Source organism: Lathyrus oleraceus, chromosome 1 (assembly GCF_024323335.1).
Source record: "Lathyrus oleraceus cultivar Zhongwan6 chromosome 1, CAAS_Psat_ZW6_1.0, whole genome shotgun sequence".
In the NCBI taxonomy this organism is placed as follows: Eukaryota; Viridiplantae; Streptophyta; class Magnoliopsida; order Fabales; family Fabaceae; genus Lathyrus; species Lathyrus oleraceus.
In genome coordinates, this window is record NC_066579.1 from 215,638,811 (window position 1) to 215,646,353 (window position 7,543).

Consider the following 7,543-nt stretch of genomic DNA (forward strand, 5'->3'; position numbering starts at 1 on the left):
CTGTTTTATGGCTTAGAGTGTGAGCATATGTCTATTCTTGAATTGTTGTTGATGTTGCATTGCTAGGTGATTAGCATGCATATGTGGCCTTTATGGTGGTAGCTAATTCCCATGGTGAGGAATTAGTGATGTTAGTCATTTTGGACTGTTGTTGATGTTTGCATGCTAGGTGATTTAGCGTGCATAGCATGGCCCTTTGGGGGTGGTAGCTAATTCCCATGGTGAGGAATTAGTGATGTGAGTCACTATGTCTCAAATGAGTGGGACTAGTGAGCTTGGTAGCCGTACCTGGATTTGGTCGGTGAGGTTGAACTATATGTTCACGAATAGTCGGTACCGCATGCATGGAGTCTCATTGCATAATATATGTATGTATGGCGTATAATATGAATGGATGTATTCCAATATTATACGTGTGTTTTATGGTTGTTTTGAGTTTGAGTATGATGATGGTGATGATTATGAGTTGATATTGCCGTTGCTGAATATGTGTAATCTGATTAGGGTAATGATATGTGTTATATTACTTAGCATTACATGATATTTTATAATGCTTATTATATCGATTGAAGGACTCACCCTTACAACTATGTTTTCAGGTAACGAGCAGTGATTGAATAGAAGCTAGTCCTAGGAGTCTAGTGTAGTCCTTAGTGGGTCATGCTCTGGTAGATGTAACATCGGGATGGGATGTTTACTACGTTTTCTTTTGGTTGTTGAACAACTTTACATGTAATGTAGTACATGATTTGAATGTTGTTATTTCGTATCCGCTGTGAATTATGCAAAAGTGTCTTATTTTAATTAATCAAATGAGCATGACAGGATATTTTGATGATTGGTGTGAAGTGATTGTGTGACACCCTTCAGGGCATAATTACTCTGATTGATATTTTATTATTTTAAATTAAATATTTGGGGGTATTTTAGAAGGGTGTTACACATTTCATAAGATTAAAAGCATTTATCAGGGTTTTAGATGAAAAGCCAGGAGTTCTTACATTTTATCTGATCATGATAACATTCATTCAGTCATTTATTGATTAAGAAGTCAAAGGACTTGATTTCTCAATCTCTGCGCATTCGTTCAAATCCGTTACATCGTGTTTCAAAGGTTTATAAGGTGATAATCAAGAGTATTATCGTCATCTGAATCTTTGTGAAGTCTTGTTTGTGTTTGAGAATTAGAAGAAAATGATCTAAGAGTGATTCAGTTGCATCTGATTGACTATTCGCGACTTCTTGATCAGTGTTCAGTTCATTCACCTGACGTTTACATTTTTATACTCATCATAGCATGCATTCTATACCGCATAATGCCTAAAATATCAGCCAGATAAATTTTTTGGATCTACAAACAAACCGGTCAAATTGTTTCTTGACTGTACATCAAATTAGCGGGCGAAATTTTTTAAAGATTGAGCTTGCAGACGTTAATTTTCTTAATCTACGTTCCACGTAGTTTAATCTGCTGTGCTTATTTTAATTTTTTCGACAACCTTTTCAGTCGCATTTCAAACAGCCTGAGCCTTTTTACCGATCGATTTTTATTTCAAAATTTAATCAAAAATCATATGTTTCCGAGAAGTTTATTTAACGCTGGTCATTTTAGTGCATTCAATTTAATTTTTCGGACTTTGTTTCCGCCTGATTTTTGTTCTTTTTATTTATTTACCCGATTATCTTGTTTTTTATCCTAATTAATTATTAGATTTATTTAAAATTAATTATGTTTTAATTTTATTTAATTTTGTATTATTAATTATTATTTTTCTAATTTTTAACTTTGTAGTAAACCTTTTCTTTTTCTCTTCAAAATTTTAACTTTTTAAAAGAAATTGAGAAATTAAATATCTTCCTTCTTGCTACTACATGAGTGTTATGCACACCCTCCCATTATTCACCCAACTTTTGGTTTGAGACATTAAAAAATGTCCACGTGAAGCTTTATGACAAAATTATACCAACCACACGTATCTCTCTCTCCACGCCAACTTTTTGGCTGAGATTTGACATAGTTTTTTTTCTTTCTTTTTCTTATATACACTACACAACCATATAACCACCAGGACATCCCATTAACTTTATCCATCATCACTACTCATCTTCATCATTGCCGGAACATAAACATACATGCCATTCTTCAAACAATCATCATCGAAAATCATTAAAACATCACTCCACTACAAGAAAATAAGAGTTTTACGACACATAGGTCACGACGGTTGCTCAATAACCGACCTTATCCTCCACTCGCGACAGTTCCCATGACACTTTTGGACAACCGCCCCTTTGTTTTATAAAAAAAATTAACAAGTCACGACGGTTGGTTCCTAAACCGCCGTAAGCCCTCTTCTACAATAGTTAGGAACCCGCCGCCACCCTAAGAAGTTCAAATGGTTCGCACGCAGATTGAAAGGTAACGACAGTGAGTTCACCCGTCGTCCCCCAAAATTCATCTCCGCTAATCAGAACAATTTTCACTTTTTATGTTCTTCTTTCTCTTCTTTTTCATAAATGCACGCCCTATGTTCCTAAAAGAGGGAAACACACGCCCTATGTTCCTAAAAGAGGGAAACGCACATCTCTCTCAGCCGCTCACGCCGATGTCAAAACCACCCTAATTTCTTAACAGGTTTGTTTTCTCAAAACCTAATTTCCTTTTGCATATATGTGTTTTCATATTCATTCAACTGGTTTAAGGTCCTTAACTCAAAAACGTTTCTAATCGACAATCATTTGAACACTGCAGAAAGAAATCATGGGAATTCAGAAAAATCAAGTAAGTTTAGCTTTCTGAAAAATAATGGAAATCACTCCTTTTTGGTTTTAAGTCATTGCATGTATTTGAATTTACCTTAACTGTACATGTCACAAGTTTTTCTAAAACATAGACGTTTTCTTGTGCCCTGTTTTGTGACTATTTTGGTCAAGATGTTATGAATCGTGGTTTTAGCTTCCTTAATATGACATGCTAATTGGTCTTGTTCAGTATAAAAACGCATCGCCTGATTTAGGTTTTCCTGTTAATTGTCCCACTCCCTCAATTATTAAAAAAGCTTTTTGAATTAATTTTTTATTTGATTAGATACCAGTCAGTGTACTTTCCTGGTTGAGATTGCTTTTCTGACATAAATGTTGGTTGCATTTCTTTCAGTAAGTTGCAACTGGTTTGTGAAATAAAGGTTGGAGAAGATATTATTATGTTGTACGCTTGGCAACATTATTTTGTTTGTAATAGTGTTTCAAATAATCAACATTAAGTAGCTGGTTTGAAAATTGCATAAAATTAATATTGTGCATGCCAAGTGTTTGATAAATTGCTTATATGGGAAGTGCTTGAAATTGAAATTTCTACTCTAGTGTTTGATAAACTGCATTGTTGTTTGTGTTTTTCAGACGTTAGAAGTGATTCCAATTGTTGTGGCTGCTAGATTCCCATTGTTGCGGCTGATCATTCATCTTCGTTTTGCTTTGAAAATCTGAATCACATTTCTCTCTTGTTTATTAAGGTATTTATTTATCTATTTGGCTTTTAGCTAGGAATTTTGTTCATATTTTGTTGCAATCATGAAGCTTTTTGATTGAAATGTCTTGGTTTAATTTATTCGTCTATAATTTGTTTTTTGTTTTTTTATCAATGTTAATTCCTTCATGTAATGGAAAATGTTTAATTTGATTTGGTTACCCTTTCCTTTTTTGTTGCTGGCAATTAATCTCTGGTTAAATTAATATGCAATTTCATGTTTTTTTAAGATATTAAAATTTCTAATTTATGCAATTTTGTAGGGTAATCATAGAATATAAAAATGTGAAATTTGTAGATATATTGTGTTTTCAGAATGCTAATCTGCACCCTAATAGTAACCATGAATTGATACTACTTATTATGATGACCCTGTTTATAACAATTCTAGTAGTCACACACATCACCATTCCAATTCTCATATTGAGAATCAAGACTCTATTACATCTGACTCACTCAAAGTCCTGCAGCCAGTTATCAACATGAGACTGATGAGTTTCCTATTAGAAAGTCCACATGACTTAGAAAGATATGAGACTAGATTGATAACTAAATGTTTTAAATCAAATTGGTGGAATAGATTGTTTTTACTTAGTTCTTGTTTCCAAACTTATTACCATAAGACTTCCCATTTCAATTTCTTTATATAAAATCTATTTTATTCGCCAATTACAGCTTATAATAATTAGATGGGAGGTTTTTAAATTGATGATGAGATCTAATAAATTCTGCAGTCATGTTTTATAAAAGTTTAATGTGAGAGCTTATAATAATTTATGGATATATAAGTTTATTTGATCTTTGTCCAGATTTATATATGCTGGATCAGTTGATGTCACTCCAGATATTTCTCAAGACCTTCTTCAAGCAGCTGATCAATATCTTTTTGAAGGACTAAAGAGACTCTATGAATACACAATTACACATGTGAGCTGAGAAAAATTGTTGTATAATAATATTTACTCCTCTATATATCCTAAAAATAAATCTCGCCAGATGCATCTTTGTGCGTGCAACATGGGTGCCTCATGACCTGAAGTTCTTATTGCAGGATATATTTCTAGAGAACGTATCGAGTAAGCATGAACTTTCAGAAGCCTTCAACGCGATATAACTGAGGCATGCATGCATTCTTTTTATCTTGAAGCACTTTGATAACTTGAGCGCAAGACCAGGTTATTCATCTGATTCCCTCAATTCTATGTTGGACATTTATATTGAACTAATAACTTGGCACCCGTATATTGTTTAGTATTTTACTCTTCCTGCATGTGTTGTTGTAGTTTTAGGGGCTCATGTTCTTGACCTATATGGTTTTTGATATGTGAAGTACCATGTACTGATAATTATTTTCTAGCTCTTTCCATCGCGACTTGTTATGGTATGGTCCACGCGCTTTACTTTAGACAAAGTTCATTTAAATCGACTCTAAAATGTATTAGCCATAGATTTTATGGTTGGAGAAAACAACCAGCGGTTTGAAATAAACCGAATGGTTCAGTTTCAACAGATTTCTTAATGCACAATTTATTTTATTTTCCTTTATCTCATGAAATTAAATAGTTGGTATGATTGATTTTCGTATGATTGGTTTTTCCCCTCCTCATATTTCAAAACACACATAACCGAGATGGTATTTCCCCACAGTGATGGCTTAGTGCCACAACTCAAGCTTCTTGACTCAAAAAATAGGCATTTGCAACCACCACACATGAATTCTATGGTTTAGTACAATTATGTAATTGTTGCTATGAATCTATGAGATTATGTGTTGATGATGGTATCATTTAATAATGTGAAATTACAGTTACTGTGCTTGTATTTCCTTGTGCAAGTTCTCCTACAGTTGTTTGTGATTACATGAGTTATAGTTGTTGGTGAAGACACTACAATATTTTTATTCTTAATGTAAAATTTATTTATGATTTATTAAATTATTTTATATGAATGTGTAATATATATTATAGTTAATGAATTAGTTTATAATTTAAATTATGTAATTTAATTTTCATAAAAATATATTTACTAAAATTTGTAAATAAAAGCAGGTTATTTTTTTTAAAAGCAGTTTCACAACTAAGTATTTATGACTTATTTTGCCAGCGGTTCAGAACCGACACAATTTCCTTTGGAGGCAGTGACCTAACCGTTGCGACTTAGAATGACAGTTAGAGTGGCGGTTTTAACAGCCGTCGCAGTACAGTCTGGCGAACCACGTTTCAGCAACAAAATCAAAACCGTCGTGACTTGCAATTTACGGCGGTTTTAACCGCCTTAAACTTCCAAAAATAAATGTCGCAACTTGCCAAATTTTTTTTGTAGTGCTCCAACCTTGAACCACCACATGGCCATCGTTTGATTTCCTCCCCATGGCAACAACAATGACAAGCTCAAACCTCCATCCACTTCTTCACTATTCACATTGCCACCATTAAACCAACATCACACCATCCACTAATTAATAACAATCTCTATGATAAAAACACTATAAAATCACCAATCTTATTCAACCAACACCTTCTCCATGATATTTTTCCATTTCCAAATTTCCAAACAACACCAAACATGACCAAATCATCATTCAAAACTGCAACAACACATCGTACAAACTTCAACAACACAATCGAAGCTTCCTTCACCGTCGTGAACCGAAGTCGCACCTTCGCTGCAAATCGCGCACCATTATCTCTTTCGAACAGACGCGCTTCCGTTTCTCGTCGGTAATCTCTTTCCTCTAACTATCATTATGTTTTCTTAACTTTATTTTTGTGATTGAGATTTGTTACTTGAGAAAGAGAGTGAGAGAAACTTTGAAAAATGAGGTTTTTTTGTGTGTGTGCAAGGAACCATTGCTGGGGTTTGAAGAGTGTGAGAGAATGAGAAAACAAGAGATAAGAGTGAGAGAAAAGGGGAGATGCGAGCCATGGAAGCGGTGGGTTCGCCGCACTGTTGGTCGGACGACCGACCCTTTCCATAATGTGTGAGATTGTGAGTGTTATGTTTGGTTTTTTTTATATAAACAAAAGTTGTTACTGTAAAAAAGAAGAAAGGAAGGCGTGAGGAAGGATAAAAGTAAACTTTTTTTTTACTCACTAAAATACTCTCCTGCCATGTGTCGTGAGTTGATTGGAAATTATTTTAAACTTTGAAAAGATTTACTTGGATCTTCTCTCTGAGACCTATAAATTTCAACACTGTCTTATTTTTCTTCTTTCTTTTCTTGTTTTGTTTTAAATTATTATTATTTATTACTATTAATTATTAATTATCATTATTAATTATACTTATTATTATTGTCATTAGTATTTATTATTACTACTAATTATTATATTATTCTCATTATAAGTACTACTATTATATTATTTGTTATTATTGTTAATTATTATTATTGTATTATTATATATTATTATTATGGTCTACTATTATTTCTTTTATATATATATATATATATATATATATATATATATATATATATATATATATATATATATATATATATATATATATATATATATATATATATATATATATATATATATATATATATATATATATATATATATATTATTTATTATTTATTTATTTTATTATTATTAATTATTATATTGTTGTCATTATTATTATTATTTAATTATTATTATTGTTGGTTATTATTATACTAATATCATTAGTATTATTAGTAGTAGTAATATTGTTTATTGTTTATTATAAGTTATTATTATTATTATTATATTTTGATTCTTATTTTTTGACCTTATTATTATAATTTACTTTATGTATTATTTATTATTGACGTTTACAATTATATTTGTTGATTATTGTTACTATTTTTACTATTTTTTTTTCTAATCATTAATATCTATTATTTATCATTATTAATTAAATATTGTTACTAATTATTGTTAATTATTATTATTATTATTATTATTATTATTTTATTATTGTTTATTACTATTTTCACTTATTTATTTATTTAATTATTTTGTTTATTTTAAAATTATTATGAAAAGAAAATCC

The 7,543-nt window shown here is 31.2% G+C and overlaps 1 long non-coding RNA gene across 4 annotated transcripts; it reads left to right on the forward strand.

Annotated features, from left to right (window-relative positions):
- Nucleotides 1-1,953: 1,953 nt before the first annotated feature.
- On the forward strand, nucleotides 1,954-6,819 carry LOC127128265 (uncharacterized). 4 transcript variants are annotated; one of them, XR_007805816.1, is made up of 7 exons: nucleotides 1,954-2,635; nucleotides 2,753-2,782; nucleotides 3,400-3,512; nucleotides 4,336-4,453; nucleotides 4,578-4,701; nucleotides 5,630-6,246; nucleotides 6,370-6,819. It is a non-coding gene; the product is annotated as an uncharacterized LOC127128265 (long non-coding RNA). The 4 variants fall into 4 exon arrangements; XR_007805817.1 differs by lacking the exons at nucleotides 5,630-6,246; nucleotides 6,370-6,819 and adding an exon at nucleotides 5,174-5,521 and having other exon boundaries at nucleotides 1,963-2,635; XR_007805812.1 differs by having other exon boundaries at nucleotides 1,964-2,635; nucleotides 5,630-6,819.
- The last annotated feature ends 724 nt before the right edge of the window (nucleotides 6,820-7,543 follow it).